At 42.2% G+C, this 13,816-nt stretch overlaps 1 protein-coding gene across 1 annotated transcript in view; it reads left to right on the forward strand.

The window, feature by feature from the left end:
- The first annotated feature begins 5,480 nt into the window (after window positions 1-5,480).
- rpl38 (ribosomal protein L38) overlaps window positions 5,481-13,816 on the forward strand; it is a 113,782-nt gene continuing 105,446 nt past the window's right edge. Inside the window, exon 1 of the mRNA XM_078789121.1 lies at window positions 5,481-5,490. The gene's annotated coding sequence lies outside the window, so the exon portion shown is untranslated. The remainder of the gene's footprint in view (window positions 5,491-13,816) is intronic.

Below are 13,816 nucleotides of genomic sequence, written 5' to 3' on the forward strand. Positions count from 1 at the left end.
GTGCCAACCGCTCCCAAATGGAAAGTGTGGTGTTGTTTTTGCACCGTATGTTAGCCAGGTTCTTGTCCTTGTGTGATGACCTTCCATGTTCACGTACGCCACCCATCAATGAATACAGTCATCCCTCATCTATGATGGTTCATCCATATGGAATATTGACCTAGTTAAAGCATAGAAACCCACTCCTTCTCCTAAATATGTTTTTATTAGAGCCCTCTAGGCATGAAATAACACCCCTACAGTGTACAGTACATCCAGTAGACATAATGAGAGAAAATCAGACATGAATGTAAGTAGGTAATCCAGTTTTAAAATTTGCTGATTAAGCAAAAGTGGTGCTAACAATGACTGATTACCCAAAACTATCATACAACTTGTTTTGTGCAAGAGAGAAATATGATCTCAGGAAAAACTGAAATTGAAACCCTTCTATGTGAAGTTTTCATGTTCTCCTCGGAACGGATTGAGTAAGGAAGCCAATTCAAGAAACAAAGAAACAATACAAGCAGACGATATTTGCTAATTACAAGAATGAAGTGTCTTGAATGTGTTCTGTTATCCATCTATCCAACTTATCCTCACTAGGGTGGGGGCATGCTGGAGCCTATCCCAGCTGACGAGAGGCGGGGTACACCCTGGACTGGTGGCCAGCCAATCACAGGGCATATATAGACAAACAACCATTCCCACCCACATTCATACCTATGGACAATTTGGAGTGGCCAATGAAGCTAACATGTTTTTGGAATGGGGGAGGAAACCGGAGTACCCGGAAAAAACCCACGCATGCACGGGAGAACATTTAAACTCCACACAGAGATGGCCGAGGGGAGATTCCAACTTGTTCTGTTATGTTTATCTCGATGTATTATTATTGATTTATGATTATACTGAATATTACATATAATTTTATATAATTGGCAAATAAGTCTACAACCATATTGTTACATTAGCTTATCACTTCTCTATGTGTTAAAAAGATCACATATGGTAGCGATACAGGAAGTGAAGTTATGTACTGTAACAGTAGAGTACCAGTACCAGTACCAGTACCAGTACAGTAGTTTGACACAGAAGGTGCCTGTATAGACCCTGTCTCTCTCAGACCACATATACTGTATCTGGTGGTGGGTAAAATATAATACTGCTGATGTCCTTCAACACGTACCTCATGTTATACCTCATCTTGTACCTCATGTTGTACTTCATGTGTGTACCGTGTGAGCGACCCGGGTCTTCGTGTAGGTTAAGTCCTGGCTTCGACTGAAACTGGACTTCCATTGCGGTGGTCAGAAGGAAGCCTGTACGAAGCCCAAGGACATCCTGGAAGAGTTTTAATATCCATTTCTGGCATATCAACTTTATTTTCTGGCTGTGGGCGGTAGTAAACACATCGACATGAATCATCGTGGGCCTGAAACAAATCTTTTTAGCAAATGTATGAAACGTAGTCGTGCAGAGAAGGTGCTGTGGAAATGAGCAATGCGGAGAAATGAAAGCGTTGGGCCATTTATCTTCTATTTGCGCTGGCTCCATTTAATTTTGTGCGGGAGAAGCGACTCATGGAAATAAATCACGCCTCTTTATCGGTCAAGATGGTTAAAAGACGGTTGCGGCCACAGGCGCAAGAGAAGGGCGGTAGGGGGAGCGAGTGAGGGGGGGGGGGGGGCAAGATGAGGCCAAGATTTATATTGAAAGAAAAAAAACAGATCCCCGGTCTGTGCTGCTTGTTTTCCATTACCTTGAGGGTCCATGCTCAGCGTATATCACTCAGGGCTGGAACCCATCCCACTCTGCCACAAAGAGACAGAGAAGTTGCTCATCAGTTCTTTCTTCTATGGTCAACTTACATCGTAGGAACTCAGAAGGGGGGTGGAGGTGTCCTAAAGATTTGAATGGGGGACCCACAGTCAAGCTGTGGCCCAAAGGGGATTCTAGGTTAAGACTGTTTTATTAACTTACTAGGTGAGCAGATGTATATTTATAGTATTTGTTTAGTATTTTAGTATTTAATTCAGGGCTGCACTGCTGTCGAGTTGTTAGGGCGCAGACCTCACAGCTGGGAGACCCGAGTTCAATCCCACCCTCGCCCATCTCTGTGTGGAGCTTGCATGTTCTCACCGTGCATGCATGGGTTTTCTCCGGATACTCCGGTTTCCTCCCACATTCCAAAAACATGCTAGGTTAATTGGCCACTCCAAATTGTCCATAGGTATGAATGTGAGTGTGAATGGTTGTTTGTCTATATGTGCTCTGTGATTGGCTGGCGACCAGTCCAGGGGTGTACCGCGCCTCTTGCCCAAAGACAGCCCCGCAACCCTCGTGAGGATAAGCGGTAGAAAATGAATGTATGAATAAATGAGTATTTAATTCAAGTAGATCACGTGAAACCCAAGTTAAAGTACTTTCACCAAGCTCGTCAACTGAAAAGTAGCCGGTAGAAGGTTAAAACGGTGCTGAATGGTCTTCTCTGTGTAGAGATCATTGCTGAGGAACTGTGGGCCAAGAAGGTCCCATCCATTTGAAGTCACACTCATTGGCATGTCCAAACCCAGCAGGCGGACGTTGGAAGAGAAACTCAGCCCTGGATCCTGTGATTGTAATCCTATTCTTTCTGACCTATTTATAATACATGTTGTTAACCTTTACTATGAGTGTGTTAGTGTTATTCCAAGGCATAATTGGGGATTAAGGACCACATAAGGGAAGGTGAAATGTATTTAACAGAGTAGTCCTTGGGGCCTAAATTAGGAGTGGAGATTTTTCTCCAACACCACCCACCTCATCGTGCAAACAGTTTGCTCATTCAGCCCAGCAAGCTTGTAGAACCAAAAAAGAAATCTTCAATTGGACACCAATTGGAACCGCGGCATGGAAAAGCAAAGTTCTCAGACTCCACTCAGAACTGGTGAGAGACACAGGTGGGTAAACATTTGGACAGAGAGAAGAGATAGGAGAGAAGTGTGTGAATGGCCCAAGTGGGTGAGTATTTGGTGGGAACACAGGGATCTTCTGTCCGGGACATGGGTGGGCTTACTTTAGAGAGAAAGACGGACAGCTGGGGACACATTTGGTGAAGGACACGGATGGGCTAGCATTGTCATGGTTGTGGACAGGAGACCCCGGTGAATGAACATGGTGTGGGAGACGGTCCACAGGTGGGTGGACTGTCAGATGGGGGTGTTGGGTGGGACTGACATGAGTGGGTAGACAGTCAGATGGGGGTGTTGGGTGGGACTGACATGAGTGGGTAGACAGTCAGATGGGGGTGTTGGGTGGGACTGACACGGGTGGGTGGACAGTCAAATAGGGGTGTTGGGTGGGACTGACAAGAGTGGGTGGACAGTCAGATGGGGGTGTTGGGTGGGACTGACACGGGTGGGTGGACAGTCGGATGGGGGTGTTGGGTGGGACTGACAAGAGTGGGTGAACATCCAGATGGGGGTGTTGGATGGGACTGCCACAAGTGGGTGGACATCCAGATGGGGGTGTTGGGCGGGACTGACAAGGGTGGGTGGACAGTCAAATAGGGGTGTTGGGTGGGACTGACACGGGTGGATGGACAGTCAGATGGGGGTGTTGGGTGGGACTGACACGGGTGGGATAGCGTTGGAAGAAAGGAACCTTGGCCTTAGAGAGAAATGCAGCAGCAAGGTGACCATTGAGAGGGTCAGCCAGAGCAGCACCAATCTGGTCAGACAAAGACATAACAGATGGAAAGCACTCTCCCACGAGTGTTAGATTTCAAAATAAAACAGGAAGTCGAGAGCTGAGTCGATGACAAGAAATAACGAACACATTTTACTGTAACCTCGCGACCCCCCCCACCCCGGCGTGGATGCAATTCAATAAACCCGCACACACACCATCCAATCCCATCTTGGTGTCGTTCAATAAAATGACTCGGCCAAGCATGATGGAGAGGCGCTGGCAGGAATACTGCAGAGGAAGACTTGAGGATAAAATATGATCCTCCTGGGGCCGACTTGCCAATCCAAATAAAAAAGTTGGAATGGCCGGGCAGGTTTATGCTGGTGCTGTATTTCATTTTTTTACACATGCTGCTCCCTGACCCCGCCTACACTGAGGGGGTGGGGCATACCTTAGGAGAAGGCAGGTGATACTTAACACAGGTGATGGAACGATAACCTTGGGGACAAATGTCATGCTTTTATTACAGAATAATTATAATCACAGCTTATTTTTAAATAACAAATATATATATATATTATATTATAAAACACCATGAACATATGTATTTGACACAAAGAAGTGGATTCTTTCTAAGGAAATAATACATGAATAATCCACTGTGGTTACTCCTGCAACTCAAGTCACAACACAATAAATACTTTCTAGTGCTAAAAATAAAAACAAAATGGGCTCAGGAAGGTCAGCACATAAAACGCTTGTAAGGTGATATTATTATTTCATAGTGGCAGGTCACTGGGCAACCGAGGGACGGTGTTAAGTGCTTGTTGCTGAGTGGGGAATAAACGCTTTACATCACTTCCTCCACTCTGTCTGCTGCTCCATCACACACACTCCCACCACGTGGGTCATGCGTCCACACGCAACAGCATGGCCGTTAGCTCGGTGCTAACGAGGCAGCTAACGACGCCGGTGCTATCGAGCGTGACGTTTGGCAACACAGCACTGGGAAGCCCGGGATGACCCAGGAGGTGGCAAAGTGTTTCCACGTTGTGCCCGTTCTCTCATATCGTGGAAATGCTACGACGTACAAATGTAGGGTTTTGATACGCTGACTTTCATATTGTGATGTACCCTGAAAAAGGCAAGGGGCCACGCCGAGTCCACGTCTTCTGAGAATATTTCTGCAGCTTTGTAGACTCACTTCCATTTGCCTCGCTAGCACCCAAGTTGCAAACTGAAACTTTTCTGTCGATTGACTTGTCGCTTGACTCGCTCGGCACACGTTCATTCATCCTGTATCAGAAAGCCACGGAGTTCATTTCAGCAAGCAGCAAGTTTTTTTTCCGCTTTCTGACTCCAGATACGCTTTGAAAGTTGAAAATATGAAGTTTATCGAAATATATGAATGTTGAACAATCACCGTGTCCAATCCCGTTTAATTAAACCCGCCTGCTATGATACGGAATAACGTCGCAGCGCATGCGAGTGGAGGCAAGCCCCATCTCTGCTGCCTGGCCGCCCGGCATCATGTAGGCAAAGCAAATGCTGCTAATCAAAGTAATTGCAACCTGCAGGGCGGCGCATTTATGGCGTGGCTTTTCCCCACTTTTTCATGACCTTATTGCACGCATTTAATCCCATCTTACCTTGAAAGAGACTGCCAGGCGTGGCGGAGCAGCAAGACCACGTCATCCTGCAGGATGGAGGCAGAACATGAGGAGATCTTAACTGCTGGTCTGCATCTGAACCAAAAACAAGCATGTTACCTCAGTTGGAGGCTCTAAACTGTTTGTTTATCTATGCAGTAAGTGTCCCAAATGGGGGCTCCCCAACCGGGCTGCAGGAAGCTTTCAGTTGCATTCAGGTGCAATGATGAAAAATAATTAAATACACAGCAACAAGGACATTTGATTGATGGATGATAAAGGAGGGGGAATAAGTGCTGTCCTTCCTGTAATGCAGCAAACGTTCATTTTTTATCATCCATCCATCAAATTTCCATGTTGCCGTGTATGACTTTTAAATACAATAATGGCCCACATTTCCAAAATTGGTATCATACATTTCCGTGTAGTTATTTACAAATGTACATTTTTTGAAGCTCACAGATGATTATTTTTTTTGCAGCACATTCTAAAAAATCCCATCCATAATCAAACTGAAACAAAAAAAGCAAACTTGGAAAAATCAGCAGCAGTTTTACAAGAATAAAGTAAACTATTAAGATAAAAAAGTTTCAATCTGACAAGAAAAAGTTTTATATCTACCAGAATAATATTGTAATATTTTGGGAGAAAAATAAATAATAATATATATATATATATATATATATATTATCTAATAATAATATTGTAATAATATTGTAATTTTTTGAGAGAAAAAAAATATAGGTATATATTATATATATATATGTTTTTCCTCTCAAAATATTACAATATATAGGTATATATTATATATATATGTTTTTCCTCTCAAAATATTACAATATATATATATATATATATATATATATATTTTTTTTTTTAATAATAATATTGTAATATTTTGAGAGAAAAAAATATATATTTTTTTTTCTCTCAAAATATTGCAATATTATTCTGGTAGAAATACAACTTTTTCTTGTCAGATTGAAACTGCTTTATCTTAATAGTTTACTTTATTCTTGTAAAACTGCTGCTGATTTTTCCAAGTTTGCTTTTTTTGTTTCAGTTTGATTATGGATGGGAATTTTTAGAATGTGCTGCAAAAAAAAAAAATCATCTGTGAGCCTCGAAAAATGTACATTTGTAAATAACTACACGGAAATGTATGATATCAATTTTGGAAATGTGGGCCATTATTGTATTTAAAAGTGCAGCACAAGTGTATTTGCAGTTTCAATCTGACAATAAAAAGTTGTATTTCTACCAGAATAATAATAATACCAGAATAACTCCCTGTTTTTTACTATTTGCAGTCGCCTTTACTTGTTTTCCATGGAAGCTGCAAGTCCCAGCTGGTGGCGATTGGCAATTATTATAATGGCTTCTTCAGGAGAGGGTGTGGCTTGTCTCATTTGCTGGTTCATTGTGATTGTTTTGATGGCTTTGGACGAATGTCTACTTATACGTTTTGATCAGCCACATTGTCTATTTTTCCCTTCTTGCCACTTTGGAAGGAAGCTCACCCTATTGAGAGTTGCTGCAACTACTTGCGCTTGTATTAAAACTTTTTACCTGCACTACGCTCCTGTGTCTGCATCTTGGGGTTACAACCACGCCTAAACGTGACAATAACGACAAAACATGATGCGAATAAAGTTTTAATTTAGAGATGAACATATACACGGGGAAAGTTGGAATAGCGCTTCACTTTTTCTACATTTTGTCATGTTACAGCCTCATTCCAAACTGAATTAATCTCTTACCTCAAAATTCTACACAAAATACTCCATTATGACAATGTGAAAAAAGGTTTTTTTGACATTTGAATTTATTAAAAATAGAAAACAAAAAAATCAGATTTACATAAGTATTCACAGCCTTTGCCATGAAGCTCAAAATTGAGCTCAGGTGCATCTTTTTTCCACTGATCATCCTTGAGATCTTTCTACAGCTTAATTGGAGTCCACCTGCAGTAAATTCAGTTGATTGGACATGATTTGGAAATATAATAACTGTCTATATAAGGTCCCACAGTTGACTGTGCATGTCAGAGCACAAACACCAAGCATGAAGTCAAAAGAACTGTCTGTAGACCTGCGAGACAGGATTGTCTTGAGGCACAAATCTGGGGAAGGATACAGAAACATTTCTGCTGCTTTGAAGGTCCCAATGAGCACAGTGGCCTCCATTATTCGTAAATGGAAGACGTTTGGAACCACCAGGACTCTTCCTAGAGCTGGCCGGCCTTCTAAACTGAGCGATCGGGGAAGAAGGGCCTTAGTCAGGGAGGTGACCAAGGCCCCGATGGTCACTCTGTCAGAGCTCCAGCGTTCCTCTGTGGAGAGAGGAGAGCCTTCCAGAAGGACAACCATCTCTGCAGCAATCCACCAATCAGGCCTGTATGGTAGAGTGGCCAGACGAAAGCCACTCCTTAGTAAAAGGAACATGGCAGCCCGTCTGGAATTTGCCAAAAAGCACCTGAATGACTCTCAGACCATGAGAAACAAAATTCTCTGGTCTGATGAGACAAAGATTTGAGTCTTTGGTGTGAATGCCAGGCGCCATGTTTGGAGGAAACCAGGCACTGCTCATCACCAGGCCAATACCATCCCTACAGTGAAGAATGGTGGTGGCAGCATCATGCTGTGGGGATGTTTTTCAGCAGCAGGAACTGGCAGACTAGTCAGGATAGAAGGAAAATGAATGCAGCAATATATAGAGATATCCTGGATGAAAACCTGCTCCAGAGCGCTCTTGACCTCAGTAGACTGGTCATGTACCTTGACCATATAGACAGTAGACATTAGCACACAGCCAAGATCTCAAAAGATTGGCTTCAGAACCACTCCGTGAATGTCCTGGAGTGGCCCAGCCAGAGTCCAGACTTGAATCCGATCGAACATCTCTGGAGAGATCTGAAAATGGCTGTGCACAGACGTCTCCCATCCAACCTGATGGAGCTTGAGACTTATTGCAAAGAAGAATGGGCAAAACTGCCTAAAGATAGGTGTGCTAAACTTGTGGGATCATATTCAAAAAGACTTGAGGCTGTAATTGCTGCCAAAGGTGGATCAACAAAGTATTAAGCAAAGGCTGTGAATACTTATGTAAATGTCATTTTTTTTGTTTTCTATTTTTAATAAATTCAAAACATGTCAAAAAAACCTTTTTTGACATTGTCATAATGGAGTATTTTGTGTAGAATTTTGAAGTATGAGATTAATTTAATACAGTTTGGAATGAGGCTGTAACATGACAAAATGTAGAAAAAGTGAAGTGCTGTGAATACTTTCCGGATTCACTGTATATAGTTCATTCATTCATTCATTTTCTAACGCTTATCCTCATGAGCATCGCGGGGGTGCTGGAGCCTATCCCAGCTGTCTTTGGGCGAGAGGCGGGGTACACCCTGGACTGGTCTCCAGCCAATCACAGGGCACATATAAACAAACAACCATAATATATATAACTATTGTTATTATGTCATTTTCGTAGCATAGAATTAAAATATTACAGAAAAAAACATGTGATTAAACAAATAGTAACATGAGAAACAAAGAAAATGAAAGAAAGTAGTTCTTTTTGGAAAACATTCTAATTAGTAATCTGTATGTGTATCCGTACTCGGAGTGGGCGGGCTATGAACTGAAAGTAAACATGGGAATGGCCCGGGCTTAAATCTGTACAGTAAGTGTGAAATGGACATGGATTGATGAGAAGCTGCTATATCTATTGTTTATTATTCAGCCATATGTGTACTGTGTATGTGTGTAAGTGATCCTTGACACTTGATTCTTTCATTATTTTTAATGAGCTGTGTGAAGTTGGTGATTCATGCAAACATGGCAAACAGGGAAATAATCTGTCAGCCTTGTTGACTCTATTTTCAAAAGAAACAGTCAGTGACTGATGCACCGTGTAGTTATGAAAGACGTTTACGATTGCAAGGCGCATACTGCATCGTCTTGAGAGGGGTGTAATAGCACGCTTATGTCAGCCATACATGCAGGATGCTTGATGCCGCTCTTAGGTACACTACTGTGTAAGTGTACCTAATGTTGTGGTCAGTCAAGTTACCGTTGAGTTACCGCAAGTTACCGTTACACTGTCTGTGTACTTGTTATATTGTAGGTAGCATGCCTGTTTTATGAGGACTTCATGGAATTAAAGTAAAAACACATTTCAAGGAAAAAAATGGTCATGCTACCCCAAATGAATGGTTGAGTGTCTGCACAGCGCCGTGCATCGTGCCTGTTACGGAACAAGTTTACCAAGTAACTACTATACAAACCAAAATAGAGGCCAGCTAAAGTAAACCTAATAAAGTGGAGGCTGTCTTCAACTTCACGTTGACGTGACTGAGGCAACACTCAGCTCTTCTGTGGCTGCCACTTGCAGAGGCCGTCTCGGGAGAGGCGTTGCTGTTTGTGACTGGCCAATGAGCATTTTCTTTAAACACGAATACGGATAATGACAAAATGTACTCGTTTCATACTTGTATTATCCGTATCAGAAAGTCGTTAATGACGAGTGTCCAACTCATCCCTAGTTGTAATATGAGAATAATGTCAAATTATTATAAGAACAAAGTCATTATGATCAAAAAGCAAAATTTTTGTAATTTATCTAAGAAGAGAGTTAAAGTATTTGGAATATTTTTTTTAAATGGCAAAAATTGGTAAAAAAACAGTTGATATTTTTCAATTCTAAAAGCTGAGATGAAATATTGTGAGCATATGTACATGTGTTGCTTTACCCAATAGCAAATCCCGCCCAGGGATCACACACATTTGTGGGTCCAGCCAAAATTGCTTCTTTTTGAGGGCAGCGGGGTGTGCGGGGACTGCTGGGGTGCTGGGCACTAGGTGGGTGCACTCAGGGGCTAGGGGGGCTCGGGGCCAGGTTGGCTGGCTGGCGGGGTTGGTGGTGTGCTTCAGCAATGTCCTGGGGTTTTACTGGGGTGTCCGATGTTCCCACTCTTCTTTTGTTGTTTTGTCTTATGTAAGATTCTGTGATTATATGTGTGGAAAAAAATCATTTATTGAATTGGTAACTGCTCTGGCATGGAGAAAGGGTAGGATTTAATAAGCTTTGCTTCTTCCTGCTCCTTTTCAGACATGTGTAGTAATGAGGTGTTATGTGTGTGTATGTATATGTATATGTATATGTATATGTATATGTATATGTATATGTATATGTATATGTATATGTATATGTATATGTATATGTATATGTATATGTAGATAGATAGATAGATATTGTAAGTGTATTGTATTGTAAGTGTATATCTGAGAAACAATAATGTAACATAGTATGCATGTCTGAAATAAATTAAGAAGAAGAAGAAGAAGAAAGGGGCAACGTCACATCCTTTCATTTTTCACACCGGAAAAAAAACTTAATTGTAACGTTTTCATACATCATATAACACTTCCACAAAAAAAACAGTCATCATCAATTCAACTATTTCTGTATGATTGAACTCTTATTTTGGTAAGTGATATTGAACCGGGAATGCACACCTGGATGACGAGTAGCACCTGCACTAATCAGCACCGGAACTTTAAGCTACCATCAGTTCCTTGAATTGAATGAGGTGGGTCAAGTCAATGTCATGTCAATCACAAAAGATCCTGAAAGAGCTCTTTCAAGGGCAAAATGACTTACAACATTTTAGCCAGCTGGTCAATATTTATATCGATATATTTTTATGTCAATATATTTTGATATCGATACCTATCTCCAAAGGAAATTGTATATTCATCCATTTCAGTTCACACCAACATTAGCTGTGAAACAGAACTCCATCCCAAAAAGCAGGTCAGGAAAACAGTGAGTGTGTTGACAACCGTTTTCTTCTAGCTTCCCTGACTTGGTGGCGTCATGCCCAGGCCGTCCCCTGCTGGTACAAGCGGGTATGACAGGCACAAAGAACAATAGAACAGACTAGGTAATACAAGGAAAAGATTTAGTCTGTAAAAATGAAAAGAAGTGGGAGACCTAATAGTTCATTCAGTGGTACATTTCCTTGTGATAACTTGAGGCGTGGGGGGTGGGGGGTCTGGGGTGGGGGGGTAGTCGTGACTTCTCCTCTGATGGTTAATATCCAATTATTGTCACGCTGAGAGGCGAAAGTGGCGGCAAACCAAATGGTGCGTTTCATGTGTGGTTAAACCCACTCAGGACCTTGGGCCACGGGGACCGGAGAAGACGCTAAACCAAAGTCGAACGTTTGTGCCCCATTCCGAGGCAATTCGGACTATTTTCACACACAAAAAAACAAACATACACAACACCCCATACACTATCATGCTTTCATTTATCTTCACCTCAAGGTCACGTCTGCATGCTTGACAAGCCTGCAGTCTGTGTGTGTGAGTGTGTGTGTGTGTGTGTGTGTGTGCGCACATTGCTGAATATGCATAAGTGAACGAGTCTTATGTGTGTAAACGATCACAATGAAAGAAGACACAATGCTCTCACTAACAGAGCATGATGGGGATGCTCTAGTTGGAAAGACAAAGATGTTCTTGGCATTCATACGTGACAGCAGGACAAAAGGAAGACAATAAACTGTCCACCCATGGCCTCCCCTAAGGGACAACACTACTTTATTTCTATTTATAACACAGTTTATCAATATTCAACAGTACATTAGTATTTATGAGTATGATGAATATGTACACTATGGCACATCTGCAGTAACATTTGAAGTACTCCTTGCCTCTCTGGCCTCCACATGCTGTATGGTGCATGTATGTTTAATAGCATAGTGACTGTACAGTATCTGGAGCTAATAGCAAATTACTAGCCACTATTTCTAGTGTAGCAAAGAGCAGATTGTGGATATTGTATTGCCTAATTCCATTGACTCATTTGATGAGGTAACTTATGTTAATATTCCACATAAAGAGAGATGAAGGATTGACCTTATCAGTAATTCATGGCCGACGTGACCCCAAAATCATCATATTACCAGAATAAAGTCACACACTTACAAGAAAATGAATCCTCTTGTTGTTTTTGTGGAGTCTAATTTTATGAGAATTTAAATAAAATAACGCAAAACAAATGTGTCCACTTATTTCTTGTTAATACGTAATAAGAATATTAATAATGCTATATAAAATACAATGTAATTGGATGCTAATGCTCTTTGACTTGGTTAGTGCTGCTCCACCTCTGAGGTGCTCGAAGCACATTTCTTTGAAATAAAAATAAACAGTAAGATGAACAAAAAGTAGCGCAACAAAATATTTAATTTCACGAAAAGCAATTGACATTTCAGCACCAATTACAACCTCCAGCATTGACCTTTGACCTCAGCTGAGGATGATGACGTTGCAGCCAGTAAAGTTCTATTTTAAGCACTACGTCTCCTGACAGACGGAAATCCCTGACACTTGTTGTGATAACGCTGACAAGGAAGCCCGTCTGGACAAAGTGAAGGCGTCACCAAGTGGAATAATCCATCTTCTTCTTTGGGATTGGCGGTGTGGGGTTGCAGGAGGGGGCCTGTACCATAACTGTGGAGATGGACCGCTTGTCATGTTTGTGCCAGATAACGCCAGATATGGTCTGCTTGGCTAACGATGCGACGCAGGCGATAAAACCTCACCTGAGATAAAGCCGAATGTCACCTCACGTCCCGCTGGCAAGCCTCGGGAAACACACCCCAGCAAATGCAAAAAGATGTTGACTCTTAGCATTGGCACTCCAGCTATCTTGGCATCCCTTAAATACGTCATCCCGGGATGTGTCGCCATAGAGATGTTCCCACTGTGGCTTTTATCCCGATGGCCCAATTCAAATCTAAAATGACTCGTTTGACTTTTTCCATGGGGGAAGCCACAAATGAATAGGAACGCCGTCGCCACCCTCGCATAAATTAGCAATACAATATCCAGCAAACAGCGGAGGCGGGGGGGGGGTAAACATAACATTTCATCTCTCCAACGCTTCATTTGCACAGCTCGAAACGTCTTTCACAACTCCCCACTCTCTCCCTGGATCGGGACTCGTCTTCGTCTTTGGCTCCTTCACTTTTTCCCCCGAAATGAAAGAAGTGATTCATTCATTCTTTGTGTAATCTTACTCCAGCTGCCATTTGGATCAATAAAAGCTACAGATCCTGCCTGAGATGCATCACAGACCAACAAAACCAACCATTCGCTCCCTGACTGTTAATGACTCACAGGCGCTGACCCAAACTTGACTTCCACCAGCTCACTGCTGCTCCTCTAACTCACCGACGCGCCCTGAAGACTACAGATTCACTGACTCGCAGCTACTTGACCAAGAGTACGAATACTTGAGTTTCAGCGACTCGCAGGTGTTGAGGAAGATGTGATTTGTACTGACTTGTGGGTACTCCATGGAGACTGAAGTCTCACTGAGTCACTGAGTACTCCAAGAAGACCCAAGTTCCACTTTGACCAACTCTCCGGTGCTCAACAAAGACTTGAGTTTCACTGACTCATGGGTACTGACAAAATGTCAAGTTTCACTGACTTGGAGTC

The sequence above is a fragment of the Doryrhamphus excisus genome, linkage group LG2 (genome assembly GCF_037039965.1).
Source record: "Doryrhamphus excisus strain RoL-2023G ecotype Guam linkage group LG2, RoL_Dexc_Guam_v1.1, whole genome shotgun sequence".
Lineage (NCBI taxonomy): Eukaryota > Metazoa > Chordata > Actinopteri > Syngnathiformes > Syngnathidae > Doryrhamphus > Doryrhamphus excisus.